General features: G+C 41.8%; 1 protein-coding gene across 1 annotated transcript in view; it reads right to left on the bottom strand.

The window, feature by feature from the left end:
• GPC1 (glypican 1) overlaps nucleotides 1–15817 on the bottom strand; it is a 287237-nt gene that overhangs the window by 197236 nt on the left and 74184 nt on the right. The window contains exons 3-5 of the mRNA XM_072042424.1: nucleotides 11483–11594; nucleotides 4292–4377; nucleotides 2568–2682 (exon numbers count right to left, since the gene is read on the bottom strand). The gene's annotated coding sequence lies outside the window, so the exon portion shown is untranslated. The remainder of the gene's footprint in view (nucleotides 1–2567; nucleotides 2683–4291; nucleotides 4378–11482; nucleotides 11595–15817) is intronic.

The following is a 15817-nucleotide window of genomic DNA, read 5'->3' as shown; positions in this document are numbered from 1 at the left end:
TCCTCAACCTGCTAGAAGCCAGAATACAAAGAGATGCACAAATACTGGGTGTAAGAAATGACAGAACCACCCAGCACAATTAGTTCTTACTTACTTTTGTTTCCTTGCTTTTACAGAGTTACTTTTGAGCATAGCCTAGAAAATAAATTATTTGCAATACCTATTTTTATATCACATGTATTTAATTTTGCCTTAAGCAGCCCTTTTCTTCTGTGGCTGATGGAGCAAAGCTTAGTTCCTTTGCCTCTATTGTGGCAGATGCAGGAACATTGCTTTTTAAAGCAGCTTAAATAGAAGCTGGTGGACTGGGGGACTCTGGATCTCACTTTCAAATCTTCCTTGCTGCCTTACAAAAGCTAAGCAGTTAGGTGCAATGACTCACTCACGCTGACATTTTTGGGAGAGAATGATGCCTTTTATAATAACATTGATATTCCCCCCTTGATGTCTCAACACTGGCTAATTTAGAAAAGAAACATGTAGTGCAAGGTTGAAAGGTCACAGGCCAGCCAAAGAACTCATGAGATCATGGGACCATGAAAGAGGCTCCGGCTTTAAAATAAAATAGCCTTTTTTCTTTCCGTTTCTTTCTCTTTTTTTCCTTTTTTTTTTTTTTTATATATTTTTTTTAAGGAACAGACAAACTTTTCTGAAAGGCCAGGAATTTAAACTGAACTCTTCTTTCACATACTGTACAAATAAAAACTACACTGCAGAACTACTGGGGGGGGGAAGGGGGTAGAGTTTATCTCCAGAGGTCACTTTAATCTATATTGAATGGAGGAGAGGGAGAAGGAAGGACATGCACTTACTTTCAGAAAGCCGCCAGACCTCTTTAAACTCTAATGTTACCATTGTCAAGTAGACACCAACACCCTTCTTAGATTATTCTCCCCACAGTTTGTTATGCCTCTGCAGCCTAGTGAGTGTGAAATTAAATAATGAAATATCAGACTATTTGTGGCTGATGTGTTCTGCTCTATCCATACCATTGTTTTCCCTTTCTTAGTCTCCTGATTTTCCCATCAGAGCTAAAGGGAAAGAAGGAAAAAAAAACACAAAAACTTATAATAAAACAAACGTAATCCTCGTATTGTTCTCCAGACTGTTTGCACCCTGAAAAGATTTTAACACAGATTCAGGCTTGAGACTAAAATCTAGGCTAGATTTTCTGGATTTGAGTTCATTCCACAACTGCTAACCCACGAAGCATTCCTTTTTTTTCTTTCCCCCCAGAAGAGGATGCTATTTTTTTTCTTCCAAGAATTAAGCGTATATAAAATAATTACAGTCTGATAGAGACCATCTTTCAGATGCCAAATGACATACAGCATTCTTTCCTTTACCAAGGAACCCAAAAATATTAACAGTGGATTTAGAAATGGATGTACAAAAACACAAGAGGCCTAATGTGCTATGTTCCCTTTTGCTTCCAGTGCAGCAGCAGCTAACAAATATTATTTGTTGATGCAATATACACAAACCATACATCTTTAGTATGAGAATTTGTTATTAAACCAAAGCAATTAGGCACTGTGAGCCTTCATAACTATAGCTCCTCAAACTGAAAAAGACAAAGTGTTTGCCTAATGGGACATGCAATTGATAAGAGAAGAAATTATTCTTTTATACTTCGTGTCTTCAGAATTTAAGAAAATAAAGACTAGCTCCTGCAACGAAGCGCTGTACTCTTTTCTTGCTGTCCTCACAGTTTTTCATAATAAAACACAACCATGTATTTCACCAGCCTACTTCCATTTCTGTGCTTTCTTGAATTTGTCATGTTAACAAGGTTCATTAACTCTAAGGTAACCCAGTAAAAGGCAACTGTAGGGCAAAACGACCAGTAAGAGTTTACTTATTGGGCACATTCAAAAAAACCCAAACTGTTAGAAACTGCATGAATTTGCTTAACTAAGTGAGGACTTGTACTGGATACCTGTCTATCCATAGTGTCGACTGCTAAGGAGATGGATCTTTTGCAATCTCTGAAGGGCTGTCCTTCCCAACTCCAGCCTGGCAGCAAACATGAAACCCTCTCATGACTCTCTTAACATACAAGCACACAATCATCTCAGTTAAGCAGCCCATACAGTACTTACCTATAAAAAATTGTAACCTGCCTTCCATTGTGACATCCTGTTGTGGGTTTACCCCAGCAGGCAGTTCAGCAACACATAGCCTCAAAACCATCCTCAAGCATTCACTCTTTTTCCAGGGCGAATGCTGTAATTCCACTGCCTTTTATCGTGTCCTTCTCAAAGTGGTCCCCCGTGTTTCTGGGTTCAATTAGCTATGTGGAGAGTTTGGCAAAGAAATAACCCCAAACCATTCCAGCCCATGCAGCACCCATCATGAAAGTAATTCCAAAAGATCTGTTTTCACTCCTATGACCCTCCATTATCTGAATGAGAGTGCTGATGGCCATGTAATAAGCTCTTAAGTCCTCATAAATGTTGTGGGCTCTATTTGCAAGCCAAGTCACTAAAATATGTTACTTGCATCTGCCTGATAGCTCAAGTTCGATTACAAAAATGAGTATTACGAGTTTAGAATGGTTCACTTACAGCTGCTGTCACTCCCATTTCTTCAAGGCAGACAAGAGTTGACCCATCTGTGCATGCCATTGGCTTGATTCGTTTTAAGGTGAAAATACTGTGCAGTGTGTCCACAATGGCCTTCCTAGGTAAAAAAGCATAGCAGTGTCTGTAAGTCCTTGTAAATTATACAGGTAAATATCTAACCTCCTTATGCAGGCTTAGACAATTTTTCCTATTGCTCATTTTCTGCAACTCACAAATGTCTGTTTCACACAAGAAAGAAAAATGAGCTGGCAAACACTCTGCCCATAACTCAATTTTGAGGCAGAGAAATACAATTTTTCCCCAATCTTTCTTTTCTCATGTTTTGTGAAATGAACTGTTCAAAACTATCTATTTGAGGAACTGAAAATCCTTCCCTCCAAAAAGAAGCCTAATAAATATACTCTCTGCTCCTCAAGAGATGCAGCGTAGTCTATGATAGAAAGTCCTTGTTTTCTCTGTTTATGGGTTTTGATTAAATGCTCTGTTCATATGGCTTTGGAAGTTTTGATGTCATGATTTTAACTGTTGCTTTTGTATAAAAAAAGCAGAATTGGAGGTGGCCAAATGCAGAGAAAAATCATGCAAAATTATTTCTTTGTTTGCTCAGTAGGGGTGACTGGAATCTCTTTTCTCATGCAAAACTCCCCCAAACATCAGTGGGAATTTTACATAGCTATTAAACAGATATCACTCTTGGCTGAAGAGATCCTGAGGCACAGACTGATGAAGCTCTGCTGTACCATCTTCCACTGTGTGGAGGCACTGCTGTACGACCTACCCTCTAAGTCCACTAGTGGTCATTGCCAGAGGCAGCCTTTTAGTCTAACGCACTCTCATACACACTTCACAGGTCTAACCTTAATAATCCGGTTATCTGAAACCATTTAAAGTTAGTTACATAAACAACGGCATTAAGAAATCAGGTGACTGCCAGGGAGGAAGCTGTCTGTGCAGTTAGGTGCCTCAGCAGAAGCACACTGGTTTCCTGGGGTCAAGCAGCTCAGCTCTGGGCAGCCTGCACACGTGGGGCAGTCATGCTGGGATGGCCTCCCACCTCTTTGCCCTGTCCTACGGTGTGCAAGGAGCCTCCCTGGAATGTCTCAACTTTCATGGCAGTCCAGAGGAGAGAAGTATGCTTGCATGATGTGATACTTAGGAATATCTTTGGGGGCAGTAATGAGTACAAGAAAACCTCTGAGGTATCTCAACATCTTTGGCTCCTCTTCCAAAACTCCTTTTTGTTTGTATAACATATGTATAATGATATCAGCAAAGAACATGTTATAAATATCCAAAGAAGTTCATCAGAATACTTAATTAATCCATCACAATGGCACCTGTTGGCCTGTCTGTGCAAACCATTCAGTAATTCCGTGGATTGTCTCTCTTTTCTCCCATAGAGAAAGCTCTCTTCCTGCTTTCCTAGCCCACCTGTTTTGCTCTTTACTCAGCCAGAGGGACTGCTGTTAGGATGCTCTATCTCCTGCTTAGGCAGATTGCTTTGCCTTTCTAATGCTCCTGATTCTGCCAGCTCAGGGAGCATATGAGGCCAAGAAAAGGAATTGAAATCACATCTTACTGACGGCAATCACAAATACTGAGGTCGATGAACTTTCAATCACCTTATTTTGTATTCATTCAGCAGTAACCCATAGCCATGAAGAGGTGTTGTTTTTGTGCAATAATCAAGCAAATCAGGAACTCACCACAGAACTTGCCATGGAAGACACCGTATCTCTGACTCGATGATTCATTTGATTGATAGGGTTGATAGAAGATCTTAGGGGCACTTCTGAGAGTCAAAATAACAGAAAATAAATCCAGATATGAAGGTGTCCCATAGCTTTCTAAAGCTTCTCTTAGTTGGAAACTAAGCTTATCTACTTCTAATTTCATATAATGAAAAAGTACAGACTTACCTTAGTAAGAACATGGCAAATATTAATTAAGACGTAGAAAGCAAAAAGAATGGCAATAGCTGCCAGGGAGGATAAGTCTGAAAGTTCAGGGTTTAGACTGTATGAGGTTGAAAAAATAGTAATAACCAGAAAGCATGGAAATTAAAAGAAGTACTTGTTAATTAGAGAATATTGAAAGCAGCAGCATAATGAGAAATGCTCACTTTTCACCTGCAACAAACAGGGACAACTGCTTCCTAGAATTAAATCTCTGGTCTCTTTGCACATGGTCCTATTGGTTACTGGGGTCGGATAGTGGGCTACTAACTGCACTGCTAGGGATGAGGATCGCTATATTAGATCACTCCGTTTATGGTACGCAAGCATAGGATTGTGCTTCAATATACTAAGGGTTCTCCCCTAAACCACATGACATTTGAAGGCTGACCTCATGGAGCTGAAATACCCATTTGTAAGAAAGTCTCTAACAGGAAGAAGTTGAAATTCTTCTATTATTGTTCCTAAACAGCAGAATTTCTGAGCAGACATATCTGTGGCTTCTTTTCCTGCTGGGCTAAATCAGTTAAGAGCAACTAAGGATTTGCATCACACTTCTGACTTTAGGCAAAAACCTTTTCTATTAGGAGGACAGAGACAAACAAACTATAAATAAAACTGCATAAAGGCTTTACAAATCAGTGTTTTAAAGAACTCAACTTTTTATCAATCTATCTATTGCTCTGCTCTCTGTGATGCCACTTTATCTCAGCAGAGATACAGGCAGCCTGTATTCTTTTAACCTCAGCAGGCTGTCACTGGTCTTTGATATAGCAGCTGTCTCATAGCTACCACTAGATTTCAATTAAACCAGCCTATATTTAGGGTGAAAATCAGGCTATTTTAAACTGCCATACCTGCCAACTTTCATTCACTCTCGGCAGCAGTTATTTTATTTGATGTTCCTGGTTTTAAGCTGTGCCATCCATAAAATTAGAAAGATACCAGAAATTGTGACGTATTTTATATTCACATCACCAAATATCTATCATTAAAAGCAGTACTTCTTCAGAGGAGAGCATGCTTAAATATGATAAATAATAAAATGCTCTCTACTCATAACCAAGGTTGCTATCACTGACTTGCCATGGTGGGATAATACAAATGATTCTCCAGTGCCAAGAGGAATTAAATTCAATACATTTTTCACTGATCACAGGGGTCTATTTCCAACATTCATGCTTCCACAGAAAGGAATGGTGTTGGATGTCAGTGTAACACTTCCACGTTAGACACAACGCATTTGTCTTAAGAACAGATCATGTGATTTAGGGTAAAGCAGCTACGTCTCCTCACATTTCCATGTCAGACAGTCATCCCTTTCGTCCCTCTCTATCAATATTGCATCATTCACATCTCATCAGCAGATAACACACACAAGTCTCTGCTGCATTAACACAATTTAAATGGAGTTCAGCCAGCAAAGAAATGTTGGGAGCCTTCCCGAAGGCTGTTACAACCCATATTCCCCGTTGCTGCTTGCCCAAGCACCACCTCCTTCTCGGCCAGCCCGCAGCAAGCTGAGGAGATGGGGGTGCAGCAGCGCAGCTCCCTGTGTGGGGCTCCCTCTGTGCCTCAGGGGCTGCGAGGGGGGCAGTGCCACGCTGACCCAGCCCCAAGGGTGCTCCTGTCCCCAGGAACCTCTCCCAGGAGGCTGCGAAGTCCTGCTGGCTGGGGATTTGTACCAGGGTGTCAATATCCTCTTGTTGGCTGTGTGTCAGCAGGCAGCCCGTGAGGCGATGTGTGAGGAGGGTGTGGCACAGCCTGTAGGACGCAGCTGGTCCTGGCTGGGCCCAAATGGCTCTAGAATGTTCTGCTCCTGGCTAGGCCTCAGCGGAACTGATTTAGGAAAGATTTTGGTGCTCATTTCTGCCTGCTAACCATCAGGCAAATCCTGTCAGCCACACAGCCATGTAAACGCACATAGGTGCTCTGCGGCTGTGACTCCTACCGGGCATTAAGAGCACACCTTGGTAAGAAAGTGTGTGAGGAACCCATATTTTTGGAATGCATAGTTCCTGCATGGAACTGACAGTGCATATTTTACATGAATATAAAATAAAATCTTATTTGATTCATATGAAATTTAATGTGCTAGGCACACAGCTAAAATGAAAGAAAACTTTTTCATGCAAAAGCCTGCTCATAACCAGTCCATAACTAAACCCGCTGCCTTTTGGTTGAAGGCATGGACTTTATTAAGCACAAGTTTTTTGGAGAGAAAGACTATTGAAGAGTGAAGTAAAACAAGCATGATCACATCCTGACATGCATAAAATGCTGATTGCTTCACTTTTCTAACATGTCAAGTGCTTACTCTTGCAAGGTATCTGGAGCTGTCAGCTCCAGCTGAACGCAGCGAGACAGTGGTGCTCAGCACATCTTAACCCTCAGCAGCAGGAACAGGCCTCAAATACATGCAGAGCAATTGCAGAGGAACCATTACTGGGATACCATGCCACCCTTCAAAGAAGGCCGCTGGCGGAGCCTATGCTCTTCAGAAAAGCTGCAGCAGTGGCTCGCAGATCGGGCATCTGCCGTGGCACCACAGCAAGTAGCCTTTGGCTCACCACATGCAACACAGCATGGAAACAGCTCTGTTTAAAGGGTCAAAAATAAGTAGAACAGAATGGCTACACCTATGAACTCTGCTAAACATTTGGACACAGCCTTTTGATATCTGAATTTGGTGCATTAATCATCTACTTCTGCTGGGCCATAAGATGTTATTCAACATTTTGGTTTAACCCCGTTCCCCTCAGGAAGGCCCCCAAAACTCTGTGTTGCATGCTGTACATTCACCAAGCCCAGCTTTGAACAGCTGTGAAGACAGAACTTTTTTTTTTTTTTTTTTAATGGCAAGATGGTATCAGAGCACTTCAAAACATGATGGAATTTATTTCCGCAACAAAGATACAACTATGGTTGTCAAAGCTTCTTTTACTTTAAACATTAGAAACAAACAAACCAAATGATGTACTTCCCTTGGCTTATTCTTGCAAATAACTGAATCATTTTGGCTGAAAATTACAATAAGTAACTAAAAAAATAATGCAGCCATAAGCATTCATTTAGCTTGGAATATAACCCTGACTGGAAAATCAACCTAACTGGTTCCAGTTCAACAAAATGATAAACAACTGTTAAGAAAAGAATCCTACAGTAGGACATGTAAACCAAGCCTTATATATGGCAATCAGAATGCTTTGGATTGGAAGGACTTTAAAGATCATCTAAGTTCAACCCCCCTGCCATGGTCCCTTCCACTGGACCTGGGTGCTCAAAGTCTGTATCCCTGAGACTCTTAAAGAGCGAGTTTAGTGCTAAATGTGTTTGTGGGAAGGAAATCTCTCAAACCAGACATCTTCATTATCTGGGAGAGAAGGGCATAACAAAAATCTTTATAGGAGTAATTCAGATGAGATGAGATCCTTTTTTTTTTTTTTTTTTTAAACCACCTTGGAAGAAGCTCTGCGAGCAGCCCATTCAGAGATGTGTTTCCATTTCTTGAAGTCTTAAAATCCATAACATATGTACATCTAAAAATACATCGGTTCTAACAGATGCTGGGATATCAATGCTAGGATCTTCCAGCAAAATGGCCAGAGCTTTGTAATATGTTGGGCTACAGAATCCCTTCTGCCCCAAAATGTTACTCTTTCCACATTTAACACACTGAATAACAACCACTAACTTTGGAAGTAGGCATTAGGTAAGATTTTTTTTTTTTTTCTGAAATGTGTGGATACTGTTTTTTGCCTAGTCAGAAGGCTGCTAACCTTTTCCCCTGTTCAATGTACACCCCAAATCTCTCCCACGTTTTCACAAGGAGTGATGCTCTAACTGCACCTGACCCATGCAGGAAATAGGTGCAGCAGCACATTGCTTGCCTAGGTTTCAGCATGGCTGTACTGAGTATGAGCCTAGTTTGTACGAGTATAGCTTAAACTGTGTACCCCAAACTCACTCCCGTCTCTGCAGCCACAGGTAGACACACAGCAGTTATTCTGCAAAACCTTATGGCTTTCCGCAGATTCTGTTCTAGTATTTACCAGTGCAGCTGACTGAAAAATTGTAATCTTGTAATTGATTACCTTCATTTCTGTCTCTTCCTGCTTCCCTTTGCTACAGCCAAGTACCGTCTCTCATCTTACCCCTTTGGTTAGCAATGTTCACAGATTCTTCACCTTTTGCTATAATTTAGAACACCACCTGATGTCTCAGAACTTGTGCAGTTTTAACTGCACGCCAAATACAGCTTTAATTCTGTGTTGGTTTTCAGTGTTCCTGAGCTCCAAGACCTTGGTGTTTTTTCTACCACTCCTTCTCAATTTATTCCACCTCTGATCCCTGTGTGCCTGTTGCCAATTTTCCCCCTTGCTCCTTATCGTGAAGCTGACAAGGAGCACAGCAAAACTGACACAGCGAGGCACAGCAATCCTGGGGGAACAGCTGCAAATTGACAAGTGACAGTGGAACAAGCAGCAATGACCAGGTTTTAACCCCGAGATCTGATTTCACATTTAATGTTCCTTGAGATGGCGTAGGAATAAACAGGTATTTCACTTTTACTCCTTTTTGTGATGCCTGTTATAAAAATGTGACTACTTTAGAGTCATTGCCCAGAGGAATCTCAGTTTTGCTGGGATCATTTGACAGACCCAAGGCTTGCTCTCATTTCCTGGAGCCAGAGTAACAGCTATGTGAGGGGTGGGACTTTGAGGAAGGCTGGTGGGCCTGAGAAAATCTGACTTGATGTGATGGTAATGAGGGACCAGGCAGAGACAGCAGAAGATGGGTTTTCCTGACTTGCTGGAGGCTCATTAGTGTGCCAGATCAGTTGGAGGCTTTGGCCACAAGCCCCCAGCACCTCCCCCATCAGTACACTGAGCTGTCCAAGTGACATGGATGGAGGGTCTTTGGTGCAGCTTCCTCAGTGCAGAGCAATGAGATTAATGAGGCACCTTGGGGCTCAGGCTCCTTGTGCTCCACCTGCCTGGGGACACCCGGAAAACACAGAGAGGACCTGGTTTTGTCACAAATAGCCACCCACTGTAAGCACTATCTTTTTTTTTCCCTGCCACCAGCCAAAAACATACACTTCCATAGTAGTCCAATCTTAAATCTCAATTCACAGAGTCACAGAATCATCTAGGTTGGAAGAGACCTCCAAGATCATCTAGTCCAACCTCTGACCTAACACCAAAAAGTCCTCAACTAAACCATATCACTAAGCTCTACATCTAAACATCTTTTAAAGACCTCCAGGGATGGTGACTCCACCACTTCCCTGGACAGCCCATTCCAATGCCTCACAACCCTCTCAGTAAAGAAGTTCTTCGTAACATCCAACCTAAACCTCCCTGGCACAACTTTAGCCCATTCCCCCTCATCCTGTCACCAGTCACGTGGGAGAATAGACTAACCCCACCTTGCTACAGCCTCCTTTAAGGTACCTGTAGAGTGCGATAAGGTCACCCCTGAGCCTCCTCTTCTCCAGGCTGAATAACCCCAGCTCCTCCTGCAGAGCTTACTAAGATACTGGTTCAGCTTTATAAAGCTATTGTGTCAGCTTATAAAGCTATTGGTTCCTTTGCTAGCTTGACCTGAATTACAAAGTTGGGGTGATGGAGTCTAAATTAATGGCAGCATGCTGCAACTGGACTCACCAAGTATGCACAGGTACTGTGGATACATTCATTGCAGTTACCACAGTGTACTGAATCTGCTTAACTGCACAGTCCAGCCTCATTTTCTATGGATGTCACTCCCTTGATTCTCCATATGTACCTGCAGTGTCAGAATGAGAGCTGATGGCTAGCATCCCTAGTGTAGGCCTAGCCTTTGACAGAAGGTTGGAGTAGATGAAGTCCCTTCCAACCTAGTCTTTTCTATGATTGCATAAGAAAGAGAAGGATAAAGATTTCAAGTTACTTCTGAGAAATTGTGTAGAAAAAAATGTGCAGAATACAGAGTTCTGGATAAATCTGGTATTAAAAAAAAAAAAAAAAAAAAAAAAAGGTCCTAACTACCTTGTTCTGGTAATGTTTAAGTTTCTAAACAGTTACAAAAATTTGATTAACACATCTAATAGCCTAACAGCTGTCAGTGCTTATTTAGCCTCTGGCTGGCTTGCTGATCCTGAAAAGATTAAAGAAGTTGCAAATCTACTTTACAGTGGAGTCAAGATTATTAGCCTTTGTGAGAATGAACTCTTCACCAATAAAGATGGCATGGGAGATCTCAACTTTCATCTCTTGTGCAAAACAAAGTCACTATTCTTTATAATCTTAATATTTTACAAATGCCAAGATCTGGGGAGAGCTGTGGTATTTAGCTAACTTCACAGAAACTGTATTTCCCAGTCATAGTCACATATACTGTCTGTGATACAGTGTATGAGAACTGGGCATGATTGCACATGTTTTGCCAGGAGATGGAGAAACGCCATTCACAGGAGCTGGCTATGCTTAACAATTTCTTAAATTATCCTACAGAGAGCAGAAGCAATTCTCAGGAGCCTGTTTGTATTGTTTTGCATAGTGGATATCTGTTATTAATCTGATGACATGTTTGGGGCTGTCTAGCTATCAATTTTACTACTTCTCTGTCTGTTAGCAGCAGGGTTGCATTAGCACAAATCCACTTCTAAATGTTGGTATATGCTGAGTCCCTATCCTCTGAGGAAGATTTATGGCAAGATTTTGGGTCAGACAGTGAGAAATACTGTATTTCCCTTATAGCCAAGAGAAGCCAGAGCAGAAAGATGAAAATGGTTAGAAAACAGTCAGCAGGGAATCTAAATTATTAACAGATAGATGGCTCTGCCAGGCAGTACCGTACAAAAGGTTAAGCCTGGTTTTCAGTGAGTGACTACACATTTAAAGTAACCTTCCCACTATATAAAGCTTATTACAGAGATCTACGAAGTTAGTGCATTACCTTCTGATTACATCTAGAAGACTGCAAACATGCCAGAGACAGGAGCTTTCCTCATCCATGTATTTGCACAGCAGGCAGGACCAGCAGCACTATCTTTGTTGGGAACTCAAAGCTGTAATGAAATACAAACAGGAGTTACCAGGAGGTAACTGCTTGGTGCCACTGTCACCTTAGGCAAGCATAATATTTGGTATTAACTGAAGAGAAAAGTGAATTGGAAACAGCTGAATTAACCCACATCTTCCACTCCTCACCTCTCTTAATGGAACTTGTGAGTCAAACACATTTCTTTGTTAGCTACTCACTCAATTTTGGCATCAAGGCACAATAGCATTAATATTAACTGATTCCCAAAGGGCTTAAGATTATTTCTTTCTAAGTAGGCTTAAAAAAAAAAGTTAAAAATTGTAGTCAACATTTTAAAATTCAGCATATAACTTTAAGTTACAGTGATTAACTGGAACACCAGAGCTGGTGGTGAAATGTCTTCCCTAGCTTCTTTTCTTCCTTTTACTCATTGTTTCCCTCTCAGCAATACCATGAATGGCAGGTGACTGTTCCTATTCAGGTGGGTACGTATTTAGGCACCTTAGGAACTGTAATTTAGTGCCAATTAACATCCACTTTAGATAAAGTTAATGGCCAAGGTAGTTGTCCATTACGCAAGTGAAACTGGAAATCAGAGTCTGATTGTTAATGGAAATGTGTAAAATGTAGCTGACAATTTTAGTTTTGTTTTCCTTATTTCAGATAAAAGCTTAAGCCAACATGCAGACGCAGTACAAGAATTTATTTTTCTCTTCTACACAGAGCAGAGTGAAATATGCTGATTTTCTTTTAAGTTTAAGTCTCACAGGGAAATAAGTGTTAGCTGGGCTTAGCAAAACCATGGCATATTTGTGGAATGCTAATTAAGAAAACCCAACTCAAAACATTCTCCCCTCTCTTTAAATAGAATGTTTGTGGATATCGAACTCTGCCATCAGACATTATTCAGATTGAAATAGGTCAGGTCCCTGAACACCTGTAAATTAGCCTGGAAATTCCCTCAATTAATGAAACCTTGTCTGCCTGAATTTATCCTGCCTTCCCTGTAACACTTGGACAATCATAGCTGTAGCATGTAAAATTAATCTTATTCTGTTACTTTCTATGGAAGTGCATTTTCACTGTGCTTTGATCCTCAAGAGAAGGACGGGTACTTTTTCATTCTCCCCTACATTGTGCTCAGCAGATGTCCAATTCTGCAGTCTGAGCTGGCAGCCTGACTCCAGTCAGGTGTGCTCCAAACTGTCCCTGGGCCCTATCAGCCAGGATGCACAGCCAAGAGCTGAATTTACAGCTCCCCACAATGCATGTTTTCAAAGCAAGATGCTTACAGCACTTTAGAGGGAAATGTATCTTATTGTCTTACCACCTCTCTCACTGCAGCACATCTCACATTTAATCTACTTTGAAAAGCTATTCTTTTTCAAAAAGTACTTTGGTTAGTGATAAACACAGATTATTCTGTCTCCTCCTTCTAACTGCTTGTGCATCAGGTGTGTTCTGGAGCACCACATCATGCTACAGGGTGCTGCCTCCTGGGGGATTTACAGCCAATTCCAACCAAACAGATGTTTACCCTTTCTGAAGTTTGCTGCAGCCTTTTCATAAGGTTTAGTTTTTCCTGCTCTGGGCATAAGGAGTTGTGCCAGTCCTGTCCCTGGGAAGGGTGCAACAGGGGGATGCAGAAAAAGCAGGGAGAGAAACAGGAACCCCGGAGACTCAGGTGCTGAAAGGGAGGTGAATGTCTCTCCTCCTGCACATGGTTCCCTCTCCATGTGCCTCGAGTTACTGAGTTTCTATCAGCAGAGCTCTAACCCTGAAGCACAGGTGAGTTTACTCCTTGGGACTGCTTGAGACTCAATCTCACCCAAGTCCATTAGCAGTGCAAAACCTTTATCACTCAAACTTACTGTTCAAACCTATTCAGAGTGACAAGAAAATCATCTCTGTTGTTGCTATGCTTTCATTTAAAACACATTAATGGTGATCGCTGAGCAGCTTTGTAAAAGGAAATGACGCCTCTCTATCTGTGAGTATGGTGAAAGCACCACAAAGATCGTCGGTTCCTGTTTGCCCTAATTGCACTCCCATAAGAACCTAATTAATGAAAAGAAATGAACAGGACAATTTTCTAGTGTTTAAGGTTTTCTCTCCCAGAGTACAGGCATATTACCGATATTAATGCAAATAATACCTTGTTATTGCATTCACTAGCAATGATGCTATTTGTAACTCATTCTTGAACCATCAGAGATATGAACTGCAGAAACTGAGAGCGAGTTAAGTGAAAGATCTCGATGCAATAAAACATTTTCAGATTTCCCTAATAACATAAGTAACACAATAATCAAAAGCATATCAAAAGACACCATGGAAGTAGCTGAAGCTTAATGGTGGGCCAAGTTAAGCACATACATATCAGCAGCTCCTCTGGTGTTGTTTTTGGTTGGGTGGTCTTCAACTCCATGGAAGAGAAAGTTCATTTCCATTTACTGCCGATGCCCAAATCCCACCGCCAGGAGAGAATAGTCATAGTTTCTTTAAAAATGTACGTGGTTAGCTTGACAGTAAAGGACTTTGTTGAAACAGTGGGCTAGGATGAGAAAATCCCATCTCACCCTCAGCCTGACCAGTGAGTGTGCTTCCCACCAGGCACTGCCTGCAGCCTTACCCGGAGGCTGTGCTGGCCCCGGCCTGGCTCTGCTGCATGCTTCAAGGGGGCTCTGGGCCAGGCCTTCTGCTTGCCATTCTGTTTCCTGTCATGAACACCGGGATGCTGCCCCTTCTCCTGACCTTATCCCTTCCGTTCCCAAGTTCTTACACGGCAAGTACGGTGTCTTTGTGCTTGCCGACTCCTTCTTCCAGCATGCTCTCAAAATGGAATTCGAATCCTTAGGCCCTAATTCGATCACATTCTGCCAAATTCTGGTGTTGAAGATAACTGGTGTTGAAAATTATCATGCTGCTCAGTTTTCAAGGGAGACTCAGTTCTCCTCATTGCAAAGAAACTTGTACTTTCCCTTCTTTTCTAAATATTTGAAATGCTTTGTAAGCCTTGATTAAAAATGATTTTTATATAAATGGAAACGGATATACAGTTATATACAGATATGTTGGCCCTGAGCCATCAGAAACAAGCTGAAAACAGACCTGAAATGGTTCAAGACATTCCTGGTGGTCAGGAGCCAGCTGAAATGGTTTACATACGCTCGTGTGATGTGGACAAAGCTAGTTTGAGTCAACTTCACCGACTGCGAGGCACCCCTAAATCTCTCCAATGGGCTAGCCAGATATGCAAGGAAGTTAAAGAAGAATGTCTAATTTGAATATATAATTATGCCAACCATATATGCAAATTGGACTCCGAGGGCCAGCCCTTAAAGAGGCAGGGGCAAAAAGATGCTGATGCTGAACCTGCTATTAACAGGCAAATTCAAACTCCCGCGAGCACAGAGCTCAGCCCTGTGGCCAAGCAGAGCCCCTCATTCTGAAAAATGCGTCAGATTATGGCACATCCAGTCTCAGGCTCTGATCCCACACGTTACAGGAACTCCTTGGGCAGTACTGAGTGGAAGCAGGATGCTGACGCTGCCTTCACTGCAGAAACATCCCTTTCCCTGCAGTGTGACAGCTTATCCCAGGATGTGTTACCTCCAGAGAGTAAATCCAGGAGTTTAAGAAATGTAGGGAACATTTGGGAACTGTCCCTCCCTTGAGATTCGCCATGCCCTGTTCAGCGGCTGTCCTAATCTGTACTCTCTGCTGGGTTTTCTCCCCATGTTCTGAAATGGAATCAGTGAACAGCAAGTCATAGCTACTTTAAAAAATCTCTGAGGGAGAAAGCAAGGAGGCTGCTGTATGATGTGGTTAAAAAGATAGTGCTTTATGGCTTCCTGGGGAAGCTGCAACCCTTGGTGCACAGGGGCCAGAGGCAGACAGACAGACACACGCCTTGTGTGGCTATTTTAAGGCTGCAATTTCACTTTGCGCTTAGTGAACCCAATGGTGGTTTCTGCTCCTTCCACCCAGCTGTAGTTCCTGCCTTGTACTGGATCTAGCAATCACCAGTTAGGTCTGTTTTAAATCCAAGATTTTGCATTTGAATGCAGCACATCCATAAGAAACATGAACACCAATGTCCTTAGCAATGTTTCTCAGCAGTGAGCTGTCCCCACCTGTCTAAAACACATGCTCAACTTCTAATTTAAATTTGTCTAGTGTTAGCTTGCTGCAATCGGTTTTCACTATGTCCTTCTTTGCTGCTTTAAAGAAATCTTTACTAGATGG

This window comes from Anas platyrhynchos, chromosome 9 (genome assembly GCF_047663525.1).
Source record: "Anas platyrhynchos isolate ZD024472 breed Pekin duck chromosome 9, IASCAAS_PekinDuck_T2T, whole genome shotgun sequence".
Lineage (NCBI taxonomy): Eukaryota > Metazoa > Chordata > Aves > Anseriformes > Anatidae > Anas > Anas platyrhynchos.
Note: the sequence above shows the minus strand (reverse complement) of the source record. Positions and strands in the feature narration are given on the sequence as shown.